The sequence below is a fragment of the Ambystoma mexicanum genome, chromosome 7p (assembly GCF_040938575.1).
Source record: "Ambystoma mexicanum isolate Mex_15411 chromosome 7p, UKY_AmexF1_1, whole genome shotgun sequence".
Lineage (NCBI taxonomy): Eukaryota > Metazoa > Chordata > Amphibia > Caudata > Ambystomatidae > Ambystoma > Ambystoma mexicanum.
In genome coordinates, this window is record NC_090939.1 from 337,052,460 (window position 1) to 337,077,740 (window position 25,281).

At 42.0% G+C, this 25,281-nt stretch overlaps 1 long non-coding RNA gene across 1 annotated transcript in view; it reads left to right on the top strand.

Moving 5' to 3' along the window:
* Window positions 1-25,281, top strand: part of LOC138526067 (uncharacterized) — an 819,057-nt gene that overhangs the window by 662,985 nt on the left and 130,791 nt on the right. The window contains exon 5 of the long non-coding RNA XR_011283476.1: window positions 7,301-7,351. This is a non-coding gene — a long non-coding RNA (uncharacterized lncRNA). The remainder of the gene's footprint in view (window positions 1-7,300; window positions 7,352-25,281) is intronic.

Below are 25,281 nucleotides of genomic sequence, written 5' to 3' on the forward strand. Positions count from 1 at the left end.
TCTAAGGGAATTACTGTAAGAACCTACTAGAAGGATATGTCTACAAATAAAATAAAATTCTTAGTTTCTGACTATTACTGAAGAAAACCATGTGGCCTAGATATGTCAGCAAAAGAAAACATAGTGAGCCAGACATGTGATGTCATCAGTGATGTCATCAATGACATTTGTGATGTCATCTTTGATGTCCTGGGTGTTAGTCTTAGCAGTGAACGGTGGTGGCGCGAGTTATGGTTGCTTAGCTTACCATAACTGGCGAATTTCAAGGGTTTTTCGGTTTTACTTGGAACCATAACGTCCCTTTAACAAAGTTTTTTCACTGAATTTCATAGGTTTTTAGTAGCGCAACTTAACCATAACGTCCCTTTAACAAAGTTTTTTTCACTGAATTTCATAGGTTTTTAGTAGCGCAACTTAACCATAAAGTCTCTTTAACAAGGTTTTTTCACTGAATTTCATAGGTTTTTAGTAGCACAACTTAACCATAATATCCCTGACATGTAACATAGAACATACTAACCCCCTCGTAGTGATTTTTATGTCCGCGGACTACCGCCATGTCCGCGGACACATCGAAAATCTGAGCGTGGTGAATGTAAATTTAAATAGTGTGCCCCATTTCCCCTTTGGAGTTGGCTCTGAAAAGAGCCGTTTTTTTTTTTTTTTTACAGATGCTTGACAGACACCTGTTATTTTATATTTTTTTTCTTGTTTTTTTTCTTACTTTACTCCTAAAATCTTCACATAACCTTCTCCAAAGCAACCCTTACATTCCAAAATAGAAAGGCATTTCCGGTAAAAGATAAAGAAATGCCATCTTCTTTAAAATTAACAGCATTACTGGCATCAATATTCTCATTGTTACAGAAGAACATACCAGCTCTAAGCATGAAGGCACACATGCCTCGGTTGATGACACACCTAGCACTGTTTTGCTGAGGACAAAAAACTGAACTATTGTCCCATATTGCCCTAGGTACTAATCCAGAAAAAATTACTTTCGCATTTGGAAGGATCTTCATTACGGCTTGAACCAAGCGTTCCAAATCAGCCAACAAAATAAGGGCACTGATGTTGCCCAAATGGAAAGCACCATAGTGCAAAACTACCGCATGCAGACTGTTCATCGTGGCCATATCCTCACAAACCTGTACAGTTCCCTGTACATTGCAATCAGGCACAGTGCTCCACACCACCTCCACTCCTTTCACATCAAAGTTCTTTGCAACATGCCTGCATTCAGCGTACTGCTGTAAACCATGCACAAACATATCTCCGAGCACCAACACCCTGACTTTTTCCACTTCTGCCATCTTCACCACACACAGTCTCTTTCAACACAAATCCACAACCTCGACATCTGATCCGTACAGTCTTCTTTCCATGTTGGATTTCCTGGAAAAACCCGGATGTACCACGCCCTGTCCACGAACAGCCGCGGTGTCCGCGGACGGCGTCCACTTTACTCTCTGTGCCATTCCCTCATTGCATACAGCTAAGCAATCACACAATACGAATAACGTCCTCAGAACACCCCCATTTTGTGAATTTTCGAACATTTCAGGACAATTATCATTTCATTATTCAACATATTAACATTACAAATATTATACTTTAATCTTGTACACTGCACACAATGCTATCTTTCTCCATTAGTAGCTCAGTATACTACATAGAATCCCATAATACAATGCTATTTATATCAATGCATCGTTCAAAGCACTAATAACGGTATGATATTTATTGCAATATCCGTGACACTTTTTTCGGAACATTATAATAAAAATCCCTAGTACACAAATTCCATGAAAAGTACATACACATGTGATGTCATCAGTGATTTCATCAATGACATTTGCGATGTCATCTTTGATGTCCTGGGTGTTAGTCTTAGCAGTGCATGGTGGTGGCGCGAGTTATTTTTCATAGCTTACGATAACTTGCTATTTTCAGGGGTCTTTCAGCTGTACTTAGAACCATAACGTCGTTTAAACAAACTTTTTTTAATATCACGCAAACAATATACAAACATGGCGTGCAAAAACCAACTTCTACAGATGGCTTTACACAGAATGTTGCAAAGTAAGAATTTATACTCGTTCACAGTGAAGGTCAGCTGCTTCCATTTTTTTCTCAGGCCCCGGAGAGGCTCACGAAGCAGACTATAAGGTTGTATTGTGTTTTGACCTTGACAGACAGAGATTGTGATGAAAGACTTCTATTGAAGGAGTGTTGCTAAAACGTAAGAGAAGATAAAGATGAAATTTCTGAAACGAAACCACTTTTATATATTATATCACTATGCGAAAGATCGTTCGCACACGCGGAGTCGTATTTTGGGACTGCACCACTCGTAGACAATGGAAATTGCAATTGTACTGTAAGTAACCCTTTAGATTACTTTATACCAAACATACTTACAATAGCGTAGCATTAAAGACCGCTGAAGTTGAACTTGTTCGTTGAAAGTGGCATAATGTTTTCTACCGCGCACTATCACCGCCGAATTGATCCCCTGTCGTTTAGAGGGCTCTGAAAAAGGCAGACGACACAGGGTGGGTTAATAGAAATAATTTAACCGGTTTATAGGCGGTCAAGCGCTCTACTCGCTGTGCCACTTCACTGTAGCCTGTCAAGTGGCACAGCGAGTACAGCGCTCGCTTTGACATCCGTGCACAGCTTGCTAACGCAAGTTTGAATCCTGGCAAGGCCAAACTCAGCCTTTCATCCTTTCTTGGTCGATAAATGAGCACCACACACCGTGGTTAATAATAAGCACCGCTTACATACCTCACAGTTCTTAGCGCTATATGAATGGGAAAATATTATTATTTTATTATTAACATACTCCGTTGCACTATCTTCGATAGCAAATAGTTTCACGCCCTAATAAATAAAATGATGATTTTTAACGAAGATCGGCTGGTGAGACTAATTTATGTTTTTTAAAACAGGTACGTGGCCCCATTTTGTCTATGTCACGATTTATAGACTCCAGCGGATGGGGTCTTCAACTGCCAGGTGCAAGTCCAAATATGCAACTTCATGACCCTCACCATTTTATGGGACAATCGCCAAGGACCAATATGCCCTTACGCAGTACTAGCGGCTACAAACAACATGCCAACCAATAGAGTGGTCTAATGGCTCGTTGTTGGAGCAACCTTCCGATTATCAGAGCGACTATTTACTGCTTTTATCATAAACCAACAGCCTATCTACCGCAAAGGAACAACGCGTGGCTCCAAATAAACTTTTCCTGATCGACAGCAGAGACAATAGCAAATCGCTGAATATTCACTAAACATTTCATGTTAAAAATAAATGTACTTTACCAAATGTACAATCCTGCTGTTTACTTTTAAACCACAGTTTCATATTCCGAATTGTGGCGCACTGAGTTGTAAGCTGATCTAACACTCTCTGTACCGCAAAGGAACATCGCGTGTCTCACAGAACTTTTGCGGATCGACAACAAAGACAAATGCAAATTGCTGAATATTCTCTAAACATTTGATGTAAAATAAATGTACTTTACAACATTTACAATCTTGCTCTTTGCTTTTAAATTACAGTTTCATATTCCGAATTGTGGCGTGCTGTGTTGTGACATAATGTGTGTTGTCTTCCAGGTTCTGTGTAAAGTCGCGTAGTACTAGAGACGACTGGGCGCGTTTGATTACGCACCCTGTAACGTCACGGAGAGAGGCGGGGAATATGAATGCTTTGATAATATCAGGCTTAGGGACGGGAGATATGATTTAGTGTCGCAAAAGCAAGTCAGCCAGGTCAATAGCTCCAGTCATAGGATTATCACATAATGTCGGCGCATACCAGCCGGATTTATCGTTTCTTTAGTGGACAAAAAGACGGTTGACGCCCCTAGGAAATTGTACTATTAGCGAACAAAAGGAGTGCTCGTAAAACACTTTCACCCTGACAACGAACAATACAAACAACGTTCTCAGAACACCCCCATTTTGTGTAATTGCAACCATTTCGGGACACTGCGAGTGTTCTTAGAACACATTCAACTAGACAGATTACAATACGGACAGCGTCCTGTGGACACCCCCAGTTTGTGTATTTACGAACAATTAAGTACACCGCGAGTGTTCATAGCTCATTTTTACCTTCCTTGCGAACAAAAATGACACATACTCCGTCCTCTAAACACCTCACCATTTAGTTTATTTACAAAATGTCAGAACAGCTGTGTTCTCCGCGGACAAATCGAACGCAACAAAAAGGTCTAGCACATAAAAAAACAAAACATTGAACCTATCTCATACTCCCCCACACTCCCCAAACCCTCTTACACACCAACACACGGCACTAAATACAATTTTTTATCCTTGTTTCACTGCGCTGTATGCGGTCGACTGCGAATACAAGATGGCGGGCGCCACAGAAAATCTGACGCGCTCCACGCCCCTCGCTGTCCAATCAGCGAACACGTCGCATGTCCGCGGACATGTCGCAAGCCCATGGGCCAATCGGGGTGCTGTCCGCGGAGCGGAAAGGGAAGTCCGTCCGCGAAGCGAACGCAGATATCACTAATTTTTTTGTCTTACATTTTGGTCATTTTCAAAAAAACTACTGGACAGATTTACACCAAATTTACAAAAGCACGCTTTTGGGACCAGGTCGCCGCTCCTGCCGCAAATTTGGTATAAATCCGTCCAGCGGTTCGGGCTGTAGCCGTGCGCAAAGTTTTTTCCCATTCAGTCTATGGGAAAAAAAAAAAGTTTTGGGACACCCCTATAACTTTTCCGCCCCTGGACGAATCCTCACCAAACTTTGCAAAAATATTCAGAGTGACCCAACTACTTTTTTTGCAAAGTTTGGTGAGGATCCGTCCAGGGAGAGTTATAAGCCGCCCAAAAAGTGCTCTTCCTATGGAAACAGCAACTTAACCATAACTACATGGCCACTACCGTGGCCATGTAATATATATATATATATATATATATATATATATATATATATATATATATATATATATATATATATATACTTTTTAATACAAAGCCTCGATCAGTGTTTCCTTGTATCCTAGTATTGTAGTCCTATTGTGTAAACCCTGAATACTGCTCATCTCCCTCTTGAGATAAGTCTGACTGCTTAGCCACAGCTACCAACTAAATCTTTGTGGTACAGACTGATACCAAAGGGGATTTATTGCTCATACCTGTAGTCTTAATCTTCTGTAGTGCTCCCTAAGGGAACTACACAGGATTCTGCCTAACACTCCTACACCTGATTCTTCGGATATCAGAATGGGGGTAGTGTCTAGTAATTAGCAGGATATCCCATGAAAAGTGAGAGGGGGCAAAGCTATGATGGAGATTTTAGTTGATCTTTCAATTCCAGACCTTCTAGTTTAATGTTAATTGCACTCAGATTTAGAATGTGTGCATAACCCTCATTCAAAATATTAGCGTACAGGAAGACAAAAGAACTAAGGACCATGTTGAACGTGGATACTGTAGACGCATTTGCTCATCAGCCTCTCTCAAAGTATGATGACTCAGACTCTCCTCCTGAAAACCTTCTTCCTCCACAAACCCAGAAAAAGAATCAACATTAGAATAATGGTCAATTAAATTAGCCAATACAGTCGGCAAGCCAACACAAGATGCATCACACGTTTTTTGTACCACACTTTCCAAATTGCATTTCTCATTACCTAGTAAAACAGAATACTTGTATTCAACAATGCTTAAGTCATTCAGGTTATTCAGATCAGTCATTTGGGAATAGTTTTGCGTAGCTATTCCTCTTAACGAGGCAACAGATCCTATTTCAGTACTGGTACCGGTGGTTTTGAAGAAAAAGTCAGTAATCTTCTGACCCACATCTGGTGACAATATTTGGTGCACTGGAAGCTTGCACGTAGAAAAGTCTGGTCTGTAGAGACTTTTCTTCCCTCTTTTAGGTGTGATACACAGGACTGTTCCAGTGGGAGAAATACAGGTTTGCCCAGTAGACCCGAACCATTCACAGGACAAGTCAGAGGAGGTCTATCATCAAGAGGACCGTGCATTAAAACAACAACAATTACAGCTACTTATTGAATAGAACCACATGTTTTGTCGCTGACATTAGGCAGGCGAAAATGATGAACTGTGGGTCGTGGTAACTGTTTCCCCTGTGGGGCTAATCCAGACTGACTTTGTAGCCCTGAACACGCACCGCCCGTAAAAGGAGACTGACAGTCTGATACGTTAAAGGTTAAATCAGTGTTTAATTGCAGCAGCTGACGCTCCAAAAGTGACCCGAAAAATAAAATACAGACTCCACAGTTGGTTAATAAATTATGACCTCTGCCAAAGATGCAGTTTGAACTAACAGGTGTGTAATAATCTTATGCAAACTGGGTTTGGACCTGGAAGTCTTCATCCAGAATACAGATAAAGTTAAAAACGTTCTTTATGATCAGGACTGGGTACACAAAATTACACGACTTCGCGATTTCCCATCAATGTAGCATTTGGCAAATTAGCATACAAAGAAATATTTGATATTCCCTTGTTTAATATTCAGTTTCCAAACCGTTTTTATAGAATTATGCTTTTAAGATTTCGTTGGAATGTGCTGTTGACAAAGGAAGTTCGCCTGAGGAGGGGAATGATTACCTCAGAAGATGCAATGTGTAGATTCTGTAAAAATAAGGACTTGGTGGAAACAATTAAACATCTAGTCCTGCAATGCAGCGCTTTGAACGTGCAGAGAATGGCTTATTTGGAGAGATTGTTTTGGACAATCAAATGGCACAACAAGGAACATTTGTTGAGACAATGCTTGTCTAGTCAGAATACTTTTCTACTAATGTTATTAAGTATGTTTTACTGTCTGCCTCATTTTTTGTAAACGTTTTTTTAAACCATATACAATAAAACAAATTAAAACAACTACCCGGTGGAGCATCTTGGGTCCAGTCAGTGTTCCTACATGTACTGGGCTGCAGAAAGACAATCAAAAGTGAGAACATATGACCTAAAAGTATGTAGCTTTTTTTCCCCAACAAATATTGAAATACCAGATAGCATGTATATCTTTTGTTGAAGACATGCTTAATTCTTATATCACTGAAAAGGAGAATATAGTTCAAGGGGTAATCACTTTGTAGTTTATACTTAAAATTGAAACCCTAGGTAGCAACATCATAGTAGGGCTTTTTGTTGCAATTTGGAATCTCTAGATGCTTAAGACATCTCAAATTGAAACCTGGAGTAACAAGTCCTTTTATTGGTGTTTGATGTGGTAAAAAAAAGTAATTTCATTTTTTTTTCTTTAGTGGACATATTGAATTGGGGAGTTGTGAAGGTGACCTGATTCCTGCAAAACAGTGAGTGAGTTAAGCTGTCATTAACTGTGAGGAGTTGCAGCATTCCTATTTTTTTTAAAAAAGATAATAATCTAGAGAAACTAAAGCTTTTATAATGATTTGCAACAAATACAACATACTTTAAATGTGTAGTCAAGTAGTGTCTATGGACAAGCTAGGAACCAGCAGTTGACATTGTATGTTTTGGACCTACTATTTTTAAATAAGCCTGAGTATGGAGAATAATTTTATGTGAAATGCGATTTGAGTAATTTCTTTTGTTTTAAACTTGATTCTAAGAGAGATTCACCTTTTGATTTTTAGGGTGAATGTGGATGATTTAAAGGCATCATTCTCTACTGCAGAGTCTTTGATCTTGTTGTCTGAAAGCTTCACTGTGAAGATGCACGTCAACAGAGCAATGGTATTCTTTACACTTCGTTTAGATTGAAGTGCGTGCAGCGCAAGTGTTATTCGAATAGTGGTTCACCACTCACATGATGAGGATATCCTTTTTTTTAATAAAATACATTGGTACTACAAATCATCTTGTTCCTTGTATCAAATTGTGAGGAAGTCACTGTTACCTGCTCAATTATTAAACGGAGGCTGTCAGAAACTGAAACATTGAAGATCACGATTAGAAAAGTTAACTGTGCTTTTCTGGTTACAGGTGGATTTTAAAGGATGTTGCACGAATGATATGTCTAAATAATCTGACACTCGATAAAGATCAAAGAGCACAGTGGGAAATTAAAAATTACGATAAATCTCTATACTTGGAAAATATGTTTGTGCTAAAAGATTGTTATGCATGAATCACTAATTGGATTGGTACTCATTTTTCACAGATTCATTGTCAATCTAACATCAAACTGGCTGTATCCATGAACCACATATACTCATTTAGACAGCATCCAATTTTGGATTTAAAGTTATTAAAACTGCAGCAATTATCAATACACTGACTTGGGTCTGAAATCTGAATTTTAGAAGAGGAGTGGGCTGGGAGGGGCAGCTAGGACACTCCTCCACCAATTCTTAGAGATTTACACATATATACCAAATTATCTTACGGAAAATTACTGAAATGAAGGACACATGTGAAAGCATTAGTTATGAGTTATCCTGAGAAACCACAAGCCCAACCAAATCCACCATTGCGAGGTGTGACGATCATCATATAGAGCAGTGGTCATCAAAGTGTGGGGTACTAGGTGGTGGGAGGGTACAGGATCCCAACTTGAAATCCCCAAAAAAGGGATGAAAGAAAATGCTGGTGTGGAATGGGACATGCACGTTTGTGCATAAGCCATCCTATCATGTCCCCCGTTGGCAAATTCTCAGTGGGACGGGGCCAGGATTAGGGTCAGTGGGAGTGGCTGACCCAGCAAATAGACACTCTGGAAGTGTGCTTTCTATCCCTTTTCAGAGAGTGCACTTTCAGGGTTGAATCCAGTCGCACGAACAAAACGGGACTCGGATGATATGAGGTAAGGAGAGGGGTCCTGTGGTTGTTTTTGTAACGGATGGGGGAGCTCTTGGGTTGTTTTCTGAAAGGGTGGGGGGTCTTTTGGGTTGTTTTTGGAGTGGGTGGGGAGCCCTCTGATTGTTTTTGGAAAGGGTGGGTTTTTTTGGGTTGTTTTTGGAGCAGGTGGGGGAGCTCTGAGGTTGCTTTTGGAGCGGGTGGTGGGGACCTGGGACTATGCAGGTGTGGGCTAGGGGAGTCCAAAGACTATGCAGGGAATGGGGTAGGGAGGAGTGGGGCAGGGTGGAGCCCTGGGAAGTGTCAACTCATCCATGATAGGCGAGGGGAACAGTTCTATTCCCCAGCTGCTCATGCTCAATGAGTCATGCAAGGCTGGGGGCGGGTTGCTTTCCCAGCCTTGCATATCTCATTGGAAATGATGGCTGGGGAACTGCATGTCTGTATGTGTGAGGGGGCACTACTGCACCTCCTCGCACATACAGAGAGAGCAAGCTGGAGCGGGCATTTCAGCACACACGCTCAGGCCCCTGCATGCATGTGGAGTAAGCTCTTGCTTCCCGATTCCTGTTTATGATGCAGGAGCTGCAGTGCTGGGGAGGAAGCTTAAGGAGGTATGGTTATTTTCATTTATTTTAATTTAAATATGTGTATGGATGCATGTGCGTTTTGTACTAAATGAGTGGATAACAATGGGTGCTCGTGTGAATGATAGCATGCTTGCTGTGTACATTCTGTGTGAATAGGTGTGTTTCTGTTAGCCCGTGGAGCTGATTTTGGTGAGTGTGGGTGGGGGTTGTGCAACAAAGGCATTCTGAGGCACTGCATAGCTCTGGGGACAGGGATAGTATTTTATTACAGGACATTACTGGACATCTAAAATAGATGTCCAGTAAGAAATACCATGCTTTATGCCTGGTCCCCCCTAGCACCTTGCACATAATCACTTTGATTGTGTGGGTTTATTAGGCGATGTTGGAACCTGGGGACAGGGTTGGTATCTTTTTACTGGACATCTATTATAGATGTCCCTTAAAAAATAGCATGCATGCCCCCTCTGCCCCAGCACCAATTGCAAACTGTTTGGATTTTTACCCATTTTTTTTTTAAAGGCTGCTCTAAAATGCAACTTTTTAACCCATTGTTTTAAAAAATGTTCTGGGTGGATAACCCCCATTGAAGCTCCCTTGACTGGTTCAGGCTCCCTCACTATGCTCGGTCACTATGGCATATCTGCGGGAAATATGTATGCCCCTTCACTTAAAACAATTCACCAGCTGCAACTGGTACGGTGGTGCGAGTCGGATGGGAGGGAGGCATGGGATAATGATAGGAGCATAGTGGGAAGAGCCAAGAGACTTAGTCAGGAGCAGGGAGGGGAGAGTCCAGGATCTGTGGTGGGGTGAGGAAAGCCCAGGGACTCAACTAGGAGTCGGATGAGGGAGCCTAGGGACTCAACTAGGAGTCGGATGAGGTAGTCCAGAGACTTTGATAGGCAGTGAAGTAACTTTGCTGAAAATGTTGGGGTGGGGGGGTCATTAGAACTAAACGAAAAGGGCCCCGGCCAAATGAATGGGACAAAATCGTGTGCACCGAAAGTTAGGGGGATACATTTTTTTTTTATTTAGCATCAATTGGTTTACATTAAAGCCTTAAATGCACACAAAGAACTAGGCCAAAAGGAAGAGGAAAAACACCACATTAAGTAAAAACATTACAACTAAAAAGAAACTGCTCAATTTCCAAGGCCTGGGTAAAGACCTCAAAATGATTTTCCTATAGAACACAAAAAGGACTTAGTTAGGGGGATAAACATCCTTGCCCCCCCTAAAGATACACCAATGGTGATGGGAGCATGTGGGGGAGCCCAAGGCCTTTGGTGGAAGCAGAATGGGGAGAGCCCACACAATCTGTGATGGGCTGGGGAGAGCCCGGGGAATGGGCTACGAGTGGGATTAGGGAGTCTGAAGACTGTTGAGAGCAGGTGGGTGAGCCCAGGGGCTATACTGGGAGCAGGGTGTGGTGACGGTATGCAATTGTTCATAGCAATTGGATTTACTGTTCATTTGGCATTTTTTGTGGGGGGGCTGGCTGGCCTGCCCAATTCTTTCTCAGGGGGGGGGAGTTGCGCATGCCTAAAAAGTTTGCATACCACTGATCTACAATCACTTGTCAAGTAGTGGTCCAGGTCGTGAATATGTGTGTATCTGGAGACTTGTTTCATTGATGTGGAATTGTGTGAGTCACCCAAAGCATGGACAACTGCCATTCGATCTGCTTTTATAATACCGCTTACCACATGGTATATTTTGCTTTTTTGTGCACATTTACATGCGTGATGTCAGTCTGTTGTGGAATGCGCTCCAGTGCATATTATTCAATCCTGTGGTATTGTGTTTGACACATTACGAATTGCCACCCCCCCCCCCCAGAGTAGAGATGCAGAGTTGTCTAATCATAATGGCGTGTAGCTTTGGATAAACCTTTTTCCTACCTCCCCAGTCACTGAATATTGCATGAGCTTCGAAGCAGTACTGGATAATGTGCTGCCCATGCACATAGAGCTTTGAACCATTCGCCCTCCAGGCTCCATGCATTGGGATTTCAGAGCCAGAAGTAAGCGCCTTATACTATTCTAAATATGCGCACGTCCACGTTGAGGTCAGGCATTTCAAATATTCTTCGTTTGCAAGGGTGATGTCTGTCTGTGCACATTTTTTTGCGGGTGTGCATGAGTCATTCTGGGATTGAGCAAGGAGGATTGTATAGGAGCCCCTGATTTACACAGCGTTTTTCAATGGGATGGCACCACTTTAAAACGCCTTTGTAAATCAGGCATTGTGTGTTAAATTTGCCCGTGCTGACACTAACCCTGTAGCTCGAGCTGCACTGTCCGTAATAGCATATGAACACACACAGCACAGAGCGGCAGCATCACCCATCAATCTTTCCGTACTGCATGGCTGTGCTGAGTAAGTATTTCCTTTGTGTTCGGCAATGCGGTGCGGCCAACCACTAAAGAGGGCATCAAGAACAGCCTATGGGTCTGATTTCCGATGTGTTTTTCAATGGGAGAATCCCATTGAAAAAATGCGTTGTGATTCAGCCCCTAACTTGAAGGACAGCCTGCCCTTCAGCAACTCAGAACGCGAAAAATAGCGAGCACCATCATTAGTGGACAATCTCAGGGATGCCACACAAAACCTCCGCCAATAATGTCCATGATTTATTCATGCAGACGGTATGGACCCTTTGGATGTGATGATTTAGCTTGCATCCGTCAAACAGAGACAGTGCACAGCCATAATTCAATCCTGGCACCGCACTTCTAACTAACCCGGCCGATGGTATTCATATACAGGAAGGGGACTGTCTTCCTGTAGAAAGCTGCAGCTGCGGCTGATGAACTTACAAAGTGGCGGGATGCAAATGTTTGTCGGTAAAAGGCAGCTCGCCAAGCCCAAGTGAACCCGATTCCAGCAAAGAGGTTTGGGTGCGGTTCTCCCCCTGTGAAAATGGTTCAAAAAAGAGAGTCGAAATGGTGCATTTTCCAGTACAATTTTAGTGAAAACTTTTAGGGAAAAAAAAACCCATAGGATTTAAAATCAGTTTCCAAGGGGACCCCACAAAATATACTTCAGATAATAGTTAACCAATTTGTGCATCAGTATTTTTTTTCTTCAACTTCTCCTTATATATGGATGTTTATTTGTGCCGCATCACTGAGGGAAGGCTGGTCCAGAGTGCCTCAACCGCACACGAAAACATGCCACTGAAATCAATGACTTACACCTGTCTCAAGTATGTTGACAGGAGACTTACTAATGCAGAAATCTGTTCCAAAGGAGCCCTATTTATACTCCACCGCCTACTTTTTAGTCGTTCTTAGACACAGCTGCCTGGTGTGATTAATACATCGTTGACATAACAAATTCGTTTTTGGGTGTCAACCGGAAGTTGTCTTGTGAATGGAGTAATCTGCTTGCTTTCTTTGACGAATACACATCATAGACTCGGGGCTCATGGGGATTGGATAACTAACAGCATGTTGAACATGTTAAAAAAAAAATGGTATCTGCCCTGACTAATGATTGATGACTGTGCTGAGGAAGATGGTGGGTTTGGACCCAAGGAGTGTGCAAGGGAGACTACGTATGGGATTCGGGTTTGGTCTGCGTGTAAAGCAAACACTAGTATGCAGTGTAAATAGAAAACACACCACAGTGCATGCGAGTTCTGGAGCATGGGCTGTTTATGTTGTGATTTTTGGCGCTGATGTCACCACACACATCCATGCCACAAATTGCCTCGTTCATTGCAACTATGCGCTCTAACACACAGGCAGACACCCAGTCTTTTTAACACAGTGTTGGGTGTCTGTTTGGTATTCATCCAGGTATTTATCCAGGGCCTCCTTCACAGCAGGGATCCACGTTCCTTGAAAGCCTTCCAAGTACAGGGCATAAAGGCTCCCTGTAACCACTCACCCTGAGTATCGGCGTGGAAGGGGTCACGCAATTGCAGACACCAGCAACACTGACTGGTGCCTTCGCTAAGTACCGAACAGCTACAATTGCAACATACCCTAACAGCTCCTTCCATGCCACTTCTGACACTGCACAGCAATACACACAGATTCCCTGCTTCTTCACACACAGACACAGGTACCATTACACTACAGCAGTGGGGTCGCTGGGGTAGGACGGTGGGGAGGGCACTGGCCACCCCTGGAAAATGTTGTGACCTCGCTTCGTGCCCCCCCTCCACTGATACAGGTGAAGACCTGCCCTGGGAGTGTTAGCAAGTCTGCTTAAAGCGGGATTGCTGACTTTGCAGCAAAGCACATTGCATCCTGGAGCTGAACTGACCTCCTTGACTGGCCTGCACGCAGCCCAGCCGTTTATCCTGGGTTTAACAACCTGCAATTAATCTTTTGTCATATATTTTATCTGATGGGTTCTGTATGCCATCTTAGAGACTCCTGACAGCTGGCTTACCTAGTACGTCTGTGTACACTTACAATATATTTAAAGTTACACAAGATAGCTTCATTGTTCAAAGTTAGTAATTAAGTCTGCTACTTTAACATGGACAAATCGGATTGCTTCATAGGAATAGTTAAATGTTCTTTAAAAGTTGTGCAGCAAGTTGGAGGTTTGTGACAAATGTAACAATTATCCTAATGAATACACTGCAAAATCTTTTTTAGTGATTCATAAAGTTAGAAAAGTAAAGTTGTGTAAAAGGAAGGCTTTTCTCAAGCTTGCATTATTTGCATTTCTGCAACTTCTATTTTTTCCTTTCAGGATGTGGAAAATAAAACTGCAACAATATTCTTTTGGCTTTACATGTTTCACTAAGGATTTACATATTGTAAGGTTACTTTAATTTGAGATATGTGTGTTTTACAGGGAAACTATCAGAACTCTCAAGTTTCCAGTTCCAGCCATGAAAAAGCCATCCAGTCTCCCCCCTCCTAATCCCCCCCCTCTGGATTCTGGGACTCGTATTATTTTCTATCCCATTAGAAATATAGGAAAACTTCTCGTCTCACAATTACAAGCATAAACAGGACTGGTTCGCCTTCTCACGCATGGCTGTGGGAAACTTGAGCACTCTGCACTATCAGGCAGCATTATTGTAGGCTGTGAAAGCTAAAATGAACATTTGTGTAGCAAATTGAGCTTGAAAGTTGTGTGTTCAATTCCTAGACTGTAGATTGGGTTAAAATCCCAGTTTTATTGTTTAAGCAAAGTGTGTGATCCTGGGCAAATAATGTAACTCTTCATGCATAGTGGTCTGACCTTAGCAGAGCCAACAATGATTTCCTCTACTATTGCTGCCAGTCACCAAAATGGCATGGGCCATCCACAATATGGCCCCACAGGAGAATGAATGAAACATTTTGCTATGGCCTGTTATGCTGTGTTGTCGAGTTTTGTATAGTACTCAGCCCACCATTTTCATGGTTTCTTGGGTTTACATGGTCTTGAAGAGGTGGGCTAAGAGACTAATGCAGAAGGAGGGGCAGGTTGTTTTTTTTGCATTGTTGGTGTGTGCATGATCTGAAAAGGTAGGATTCTCTTTGGAGTGCAAGTTTTATGTATTTTGTGAGTTATCTGGAGCAGTGGTGAATGTACAATCCAGGTTGGTAACTTAACTTAAATTGTTTATGTGATTATTGTGTCTTTGTGGCATTTAAGGAGTGTGGGAGCTGTATTGGTGTATCCATGTTAGGTTAGTGTGCTAATTAGGGAATTTCTTCGGGTGGTGTGCGTTCTATTGTGTAATCTGTATTGATTCAGTGAGGAGTTGTATGGGAAGACTGGTTGTTTGTTAGGGGGTGCAGAATAATTTTCAGGTAGTTACTGTTACCATGCATTGCTCAACAGACCACCTGATAAGAACTGGGAGCAACCTTTTTTCCCTTTGGAAAAATCAAAGGTAGTCATTTATTTGCTTATATCAATGGAAAACATTATTATGGGGCTTAGGCTCTGGTGTTGGGTAAAATATGGCAGGTGTGGAGCTTGTGTTCTGGCTTCTGGCTGTTGAGGAGGCAGTATTCTAGGTATGGGGCTTGGGTTCCGGTGGTGGGGCAGGAGAATGACATATATGGGACCTGCACTATGCTGGTAGGGAGGCACAATGCCATGTACAGGCCTGGACTATGGTTTGTGGGGAGGCAGGATGGCAGGTATGGAGCTTGCGTTCTTGCCTCTGGCTGTTGAGGAGGCAGTATACCAATATGGGCCTTGGGCTCTGGTGGTGGGGGGTAGGATGCATGATATGGTGCTTGGGTTCTAGATGTTGGGGGAAAGAATGGCAAGCATGAGATGTGGTCTCTGACGGTGGGGAGGAAGGTTGCTAGGTATGGGGCATGCGTTCTGGCCTCTGGCTGATGAACAGGCAGGATGATAGGCATGAGGCCTGAGCTATGGCAGAGGGTAGGAACCATTACATGTATGTGACCTGGACCCTGGGTAATGGGGGGATAGACCAGGGATGGGGCCTGAGCTCTGGTGGTGGGGATGCAGAATACCAGGTATGAGGCCTGGGCTCTGGGTAGTGGAGGTGAAAGGATGCCAGGTATGGGTCCTGGGCTCTGGGGAGGCAGGATGCCAGGAGCCTGCTGTCTGCATGGCGGGGTTAGAAGGATGCCAGGTAAGGGCTCTGGACTCTGATGGTAATGAGGCAGGATGCCAGGTATGTTTCTTGGGTTCTGGGTGTTGGAGGAACGACACCAAGTATGTGATTTGGGCTCTGGTGGTGGGGAGGAAGGATGCCAGGTATGTGGCTTGCGTTCTGGCCTCTGGTTGTTGAGGAGGCAGGATGCTAGGTATGAGGCCTGGGCTACGACAGTGTGGTTCAACAGTTACATGTATGGGGCCTGGACCCTGGGTAAGGGGGGTAGACCATATATGGGGCCTGGGCTCTGGTGGTGAGGATGAAGAATGCCAGGTATGTGGCCTGGGCTCTGGGTAGTGGAGGTGAAAGGATGCCAGGTGTGGGTCCTGGGATCTGGGGAGGCATGACACCAGGAGCCTGGGCTCTGCATGGTGGGGGTAGAAGGATGCCAGGTAAGGGCTCTGGCAGTAATGAGGCAGGATGACTGGTATGGTGCTTGGGTTCTGGTGGTGGGGAGGCAGGATGACAGGTATGGGGTCTGGGTCCTGGTGGCAGGTAGCAGGATGCCGGGTATGGGGTCTAGGCTATGGTGGAGGGGAGGCAGCATGCCAAGTATAGGGCCTGGGCTCTGACTGGTGTGGGGACAGATGCCAGGTGTAGGTCCCACGTCAGTTTGGGAAAGCATACTAGTAGCTCTTTTATAGGCATCTGAAATTGAAATATCTTGCCTAGCAGTATGTCAATATGAAACATTGTACAGCATTGTGATGTGTGTGCTCTTGTGGCTAAGTGTCTTCCCTGCTGGACATGCATTACAATCTCGGCCCTGGTACTCCAAGTGAATGTAGAACATTACATGTAATTATTTAATTGCTTAAACAACACACAGGGAGGATGGAAAAAAGGTTCCCTTGACCTGCATGCACCCTGAATAAAATCATAAAGTAACACAACTTGGGTGAGGTGCTTCATTCCCCTATAATAGTGTATGTGTCACTGGAGACAGTGAGGTGTGTGTGTCTAGGAGAGAGAGAGAGAGAGAGAGAGAGAGGTCAGCCAGCCTGGCTAACAGCCCAATTCATGGCCCAAATCATTCAGAACACCTAAGCCTGGTCCTATTTTATTTTAGTCAGAAAAGACTTGTATTCTGGAACTTGCAGTTCACCATTTTTTATATGTGTTTTAATAATATTTCGTTTACAACACGCTTAATAGCAGCAATTGCTTTCTAAGTGCCAGGCCGGGATTCAAACCTGTGTTGCACTGCATTGCCTCGCTTCCAAGACAAACACGTTGCTCCTGAGCTATCCCCCCTCATTATTTTAATGGGACATCTCCTAGCATGTAAATAGATGTTGGGGCGGCGTGGAGGCGGGATCTTTTGCTTAGGGTCACTTGGAGTATCTGGCATTGGGAACATGTCAAAGGATGCAAATTCTCCTTGGCAAAAGGGAGTACTATATGTGTCTCTGTGGTGCCAGTGACTTCTGAGTGACTGTGACGCAAGACATTTGGGACCACGGCGACATATAAGCAGCATTAAACCCTCTCATAAGATATTGCGATGGGGTGGCTAGAGAGGTTGCGGCCCAGGAGAAAGCCGAGCTTGGTTGGCAGGGGTCATTCGATGGCCCGAGGCCCACCTCAAGTCAAATCATCAGCCAAAACAATGACCATAGAAATGAGAAGAAAAGAAAGAAAATGTCGCCAAAGCCCAAAAACTTAAGGAAGCAGGTGGGATGGGATTTTTGTTTAACAGTCTCCCTGTCTCAAAGAGAAAGACACAGAAAGAGAGGTCAAATGCATATATGTGTGTGTCAGACTGAAACGACTGGGGAGGGTGTGGCTTGGGAGTACTTTACCGTTACACTTCCCTTCTGATGAGTTTACTTCTCATTCATTCAGGTAGCCTCCGTCCACTCTTTTATCCTAAACTCACTGTCTGAACGTGGTGAGGCAGGTTTTGTTTTCCAGGCAGCCATACCAGTTAGTGTACAACTCTGTCACACTGTAGAACAGCAACGGGAAGTGAAGTCACGTGTTAAGGGAGAAGGGTCAAGGTGGGACTGGAGAGTGGATCCTGCCTGTAGGGTATTTTGTGGAGATTTGGGGCCTGACGGTATTTTATTACCGCCGAAAAATAACTTAGCAATAATCACTCTTTGTATTCAGATTTGGCCATGTGCAACAATAATACAATGGACATGCATTATTTCAGCACCCAGACCTGCATATTTGGTATACGTGGTTGGTGGTATTTTGGTGAGCATAATTCCCTTGTTTTATTTGTGGCCCCAATGTCCAGAATCCCTTATCTTTGCTTAGATTTTTCGTGTGATCACTAGAGAGACCTCAGACCTGCATTCTAGGAATACCACATTTCCAGTGATAGTGTTGGTGTGCCACCATGGGCGAACTCACTGACTTATTTACGACAGAGAGCTATATGTGGTAGTCTTGTGGTAATTTCCACTACCTTATATACGGTAGGGAGCTATGTTCAGAGAGTCTCTCTTCCCGTTGGCTCATGTACCTCCAACAAGTTATGCTACAGTTACTCACAATTATTCATACTGATTCTGACATACACACATCTGTCTTAAAATGACCATTGCACTGTTTAAAAATCTCCCCACATCATTGGCATTGTAATGGTAAATAGAAAATAAACCACCCGTCTGTTTTCAAATATTTTCTGTATTATAAAAGTTGCATTTAGACATGATCTCATTCTTTACAGAAATAAATAAAATGGTACAGTAAAAGCATTTTCTATGTCACACTGCAAAGAGCGTGGCGGAGAACAGAACTCAAATTGCAACATTGGTATTTGATTAAGACACGCACAGGAATCCTACACTGACTGCATATTTTCGTGCACACACCCGGCTCCCACGCTTAGGTAATTACCTTATCTGAGTGTTCTTCAGTTGTTCTCTTTGTGAATGTGGCTCTCTTGGATTAACTCCAGCAAAAAGGAACGCTTGCCTTCTCAAGCCGGGGTCATTGCCTGGAATTCTCAGCTTTTTCAGATAGGAATGCCTCAGCCAGTGGAAAGGTTTTTCTTTCAGCTCTCCCCAGTCTCGACTGCAGCAGGACACCGGAATCTGCATTCAGTCAGGACCCCACAGCCAGGTCTTCTCCCCAGTAGTGCAGAAAGATGTCTCCCTGTCTTTTTCCCTGATACTGCCCACTAAAACTTTCCTCTCAGCCCTCTGTATGACGTGTCCCAATGAAATCCATCATCTCTCATCCTCCTACTCTTCAACAATAGCTTCGCTTATACATTTGCAATTGTTGCAAATCTGACTTCCTCCTTCCTGCAGTTACTGTGCACAAAAACACGGAGAATCAGGCAGAGAAGAGAAGAGAAAAAATCTGCACACACATTTAAATGGTTTTCAGAGTATGCCTAATTCTGCAGTGGAGAACACATTTTATTAGTGGGTTATATTAAAATAAGGTTTTATTAGTCAGGTTAATGGTTAATAGGTTAGCTGTTAATTTTCAAATGTGTCTCTAGCAATATAGGCATTTCAGGTGAAAAATAGTGTGCATTTTTAAATGAACACGTGTGCTTTTAACTGTAAAAATAGATTTGCATCTTATATGTTAAAATCGTTTTTGACTGAATAGTCTGTCTTTCCTTGTTAATCTGCTAACCCATATAGCAATGCACCGCACCCTTGTGGTGGTGGTGCTGCAAAAAAAAATGTTGCTACTTGTGCAGTATTGCTGTACTCTGTACTGTAACACGCCAAATATCCTTACATATACCCTCCTTTTGTTTTTAGAACTTGGCTATAATCCAAGCCAATTCCTAAAAACAACTTGTTCTATTTTTTTTTTACAATATAGCAATCCAACAAAATGAATATTCATGTGCATCAATGAAAATTTGCAATCAACATTTCATCTGAGTCCATCAGTTCATAAAATGTTCCACATTTGCCCTCTCAATGGAAGTGGCATTACTTTAAGTTTAAATTTTCCAAGTCAATTAAAAACAATGAAATAAAACAACTAACTAAAATAAATAAGTAATACAACAAGTTAAAATAAATAATTAAAATAATAAATACGTGGAACTTCATATGCCAGAACTTTTGTTTTGTCTCTTTTGGTATGTCCCGACCAGCGATGTTATTCGGTTCATTCGAGTACTCTTTCATCTTGGCAATCTTGAATCCACAGTAGTCATCTCTTTTGGCATTCCGGTTATTTTGTCTTCACCTCCACCTGGAGGCAGGCATCTTTTGGTCTTCATCCAGGGGACTCCAGGACTCCATCGTCTCCCGTGGCCTCTGATCCCGGAACCTCCGACCAAATAATGTTAATTGTCTAAATCAAAATAGAAAATAAACAGATTAAGTACATAGCACAATACTAATTTCCACCTTTTGCCAAAAATAAAACATGCTTGGTAAAAATATTTCGTTTATATTTTTTTTCTGTTTTTTTTTTTCTGAAATCAAGCATATATAAAACAGCATTCAATATTTAATACACTTTCTCTCTGCGCACCAACCATGAGCTTCCATTATATGTGCATTTATTTATTTATTTATTTATTTATTTATTTATATTATATATTTTTACATATATTGCAGTGTTTATGTGCCATCATAACAATCAACTTTTTTTAACTTCTTTGTCACTGCCTCCTGATTACACCCATTTATTTTCTCAAGGGACTCTATCCGTTTCCACATGCTCAAGCTGCCTGATCTCATGTCTGGGATGGCATGGTTTGATTTGATTTACATGGACAAACTGCTCTATTGCTGTTTCACCTTCATTTTTCAAAATTTTATACACTACAGGAGAGACCTTATCTATAATTCGAAAAGGCCCCTGCCAGGCTGCTAGAAATTTAGAATTTTTCTGTTTACTTTTTCCAAAATGAAACTTGTACACCTGATCCCCTATATTGTATTCCTTTACTGATGTCTTTTTGTCATAATATGACTTAGCACTGTCAGCAGCTCTTTCCAGATTTCTCTGCACAAAAGCAAATGCATGTTGCAAATGCCTCCTCAGTTCATCAATATATTCATGAACCGTGGATGCACTCACTAGAGTTTGCTCATGTGTTCTGTATAGTAGGTGTTGTGGTAACACCATTTTCCTACCTGTTAAGACCTCATGGGGGCTAACACCTGTTGCTTTGGCAGGAGTCGACCTGATTGCCATCAAAACCAATGGTAAACGTAAATCCCAGCTGGAACCTGCTTCTGCCACAAATTTCTTTAAAATATCCACAACAGACCTATTGCTTCTTTCAACTGTACCTGAAGACGCCGCCCGATATGCGATATGTAGTTTCCTTTTCACACCTAGTATTTGCCATACCTTGCTCATTAGAGTACTTGTGAAATGACTTCCTCTGTCTGACTCAATTCTTTGCGGCAACCCAAACCTTGAGAACACATGGTTCACCAGCAATGTGGCTGCTGTTTGCGCACTACAATCTGGTGCAGGAATGCACTCAATCCACTTTGACATCAAACATACCACACTCAAAATATAACGGTGTCCCCTGCTCGACCTTTTTAAAGGACCTACATAGTCTATTTGCAAATCTGACCATGGGAGAGTTAGGCCTCTTTTCATCAATGGTGCTCTGTGCATTGGTGAAGCAGGTTTAAATTGGGCGCATACTAGACATCCTCTAGTATATAATTCCACATCTTGGGACATATGAGGCCAGTAAGCATAATCTTTTAGTATTTCTAATGTGTTTTGTGAACCTCTATGGCCTGCAGTTATGGCATCATGTGCATGGTGTAGCATTAGTCCTCTGAATGAAAGGGGTACTACCCACTGTATTTGTCCTGTTATGGACTCTCTAATCATGAGTCCATCCTGTAATCTGATTCGTGTTTTGTTCTTTAATAACACCCTCAACTCTTCTTTTCCCATACAATCATTTTCTGTTAAAGGATTTTGTTCAGGATCTATCAAATGATTATAATAGATTCCCAAAATTTGATCATTCTTTTGTGCCTCAATCAAATCTTGGTCTGGCGTGTCATGACTCCACTGCACCACCGGTTGATCTACCTCCTTTGGTGCTTTAGAACGTGTGACTGCATCAATTTGTATTTCACCCATTAAATAATCAATAGGTAGCAATTCTCCCATCACAGCCCCAATCTTAGCCAGATGGTCTGCCTTATCATTTCCCTCCTTATCCTCTCCTGGTGTTTTTAAATGCCCACGAATTTTTCTCCAGTATATTGTTAAATTATTTTCTGACACCAATTCGTCTATGGCTTGTATCATTTTTCCATGTTTAAGTGGCTTTTTGTTGTATGTAACCATGCCTCTTGCTTTCCAACCAGGCAAATACTCCACAAAGCTATTCCGTGCATAGTCAGAATCAGTCACCAGGACAATTTCACTGAACTTTTTATCAACTGCAGTAGCAATTGCTTTATAGATGGCTGCCAATTCCGCCACCTGACTGCTCCTATCTCCAATCCTCATCCCTATACTAGGAACGCCTTCACATTTCAACCAGACATTTCCTATTCCTGCCACTAATTGTTTATTACTGTCATTTTCAATGTGAAAAGCACAACCATCCACATATACAGTTGGCAAATCCTTGCATGTTTTTTCATCAAAAGCTTTGTGTGGTGATTGTTCAAATTCCTGTAAACTAGCTTCCACATCCATTTCATTTGTTATTTGTTCAGCTGCACAGTCATGTAAGTCAGCTAACCCTTGAGCAATTGGGCTCTTTTTATTTTGTCCATATCTTACTTCTACGGGAAAACCTTGTAATGCCAGCGTCCATGAAGTGATTCTGGATTGCGCTAGATTGCCTGATCTAATTCTTTTACTCTCTAAAAATTGCAAAGGTTGATGATTTGTTTCAATAATCACCTTTTCTCCCTGAACAATGGGGCGGAAATGTTGTAGCGCCCACACAGTGGTTAATAGGGCCTTCTCACATTCATTAAATTTCATTTCAACTTGGGAAAATGCCTTACTTGCATATGCAATGGTTTTGTGATTCAAATCGTGTTTTTGTGATAACACTGCTGACATACAATGTTCAGAAAAGCCTATTTCTATAAAGAAATCCCTGTCCTTTATGGGGTATGCTAAACATGGTGCCTTTACAAGACATTCCTTCAATCTAGCCACTGCATCAGACAGCTCTCTTTCCCATCTCCAGGGAGTATTTAGTTTAAGCAGTTTAGTCAATGGTTGAGTGATTTCTGCATAATTCTCAATGAACTTTCTGTTATAGCCTGTCATCCCTAATAAACTTTTTACTCCTTTCACATTTTTAGGATCTTTTAATCTTTGCATGTCCTCTATTTTCCTCCTTTGTGGATTTAGCCCATGTTCAGTCACTTCATGCCCTAGAAAGTTCACTTTTTTCTTGCACCATTGTGCTTTTTGCAAAGATACTTTGGCGCCTGCTTTCTGCAATTGGCCAAGCACATGTCTTATTTCATCAAAATGGCTTTTAAGGTTTTCATTTTTTATCAGGACATCATCCACATAAACTATTGTTCCTCTTTCCGCTGCATCTGGCATGGCCTTTCTCAAAAATATGCCAAATTCACTCCCACTATTGATGTACCCGAACGGAGCTCTAAGCCAGGCATATTGAGTCCTGTCAAATGTAAAGGAAAATAGGTGTTGTATCTCCTCTGCCAATGGCACACACCAATATCCAGATGTGAGATCTAATGTGGTAAATACATTTGAACCATGTATCTGAGCTAGGCCCTGATCAATGAATGGTAGTGGCCATCTAGATACTGGTACTCTTTTATTTAACTCTCTTAAGTCTGCACACAGCCGCCATTGACCATTTGGCTTTAACACACCTAAAATAGGCGTATTGGATGTGCTATGAATGGGCCTAATTATTCCCCGTGATTCCAAATTTTTAATAATCTCTGCCAATGATTCTAAACATGCCAGCGGTAGTCTATACTGGCGTACAAACACTGGATTTCTGCTACAACCTTCTGGTAGTGTGGCCACATGTAAACCAGTTAAACCACAATCATAAGCATCTTTTGCAAATACATCCTTAAACTCCATAAATATTTCCCTCAGGTCGTCTCGATCCTCATCGCTGTCACATGCATCCACTAAGGAGATCTGCTCTTCTACCATTCTGGAAAATTCTGGAAACTCTTCTGGTAAAGGAATCTCAGCGCTTTCCTCTAACTGTGTGGCTGTGTCTTTTTGTAGAGCTGCCACTTTTAAATATTTTGGCATATCAGCTTCCACTTCAATGGGCTGATTTCCTGTTTCATTTTCATTTAAATTGAATATTATGCAATCCTCTTGATGGCAGCACACTGTCTCATTTGAATCATAAGGATACACAGAATGAATTTTAAATATTCCTTTGGGCTGAGAGTCCAGATGTTCTGGCAACTCGCCCTTGGCATCTACATATTTTTCAGGAATATTCCCAATCACCATGTTATTTAAATCTGCCGTATAATGTGATTTTTGTATGGCCATTCCTAATGGGGAGTTTTCCTCTAAATGAATATCCTGACAACCTTTATTATTTACCATGATTTTTACAGATCCCTCACCAATGTCTACCAATGGAATGTATTCATAATCCAGGCCTTGCTGTTTTATGGATTCATTCAGGCATACAAATGCATCAGAGCCTTTCATCTGCTGTCCATTTTTGCATTTCAGTGTTATTGCAAACTGTTTTGTAAATGCAGGAATAATAGTATCTTTCCTCATTTGTAATTCGACTGCATAAGGAACCAGTTGTGCACAATGATAAGCCCTTCATTTGTCTTCAAATTCAGGTGCCGGCCCACCTAGGCGTGACCATATTTTTTGATTAAGGAAATCTAACACCATACACATTCTGTGCATGATGTCATTGCCCATGTAAAATTCATGTTGTGCTCCATTCACTATCCATACATTATGGTAAATTGTTTTCTGCCCAATGCTAATTTTAAGCATGCATCTGCCTGTAATTCGGTTTTCAAAGTCTGGACTGTCCAACCCAGAAACATATTGGTTTTTAATCCTAAATTTCGGGATTTCTTCCCTCTCCATAATTTTTTGCAACAATTTCTCATTAATGAAACTCCTTTCATGTTCAAGCGCTAAAGTGGCTTTTATTGTTTTAAGATAATCATTTATACCAACGTGAACCCATGGTTGCTCATCTTCCATGTGTATTTCTGCCAGAGTGGTAATGTGTTTTTCTGAATCTGTTTTAGGAACAATATTCTGTTTGCATGTTTTCTCTTTTAAATAGAAACGTAATGTGTGTTCGTCTATGGCAGTCTGCCAATCTTTCCTTGGGTCCAAGTATATTTGT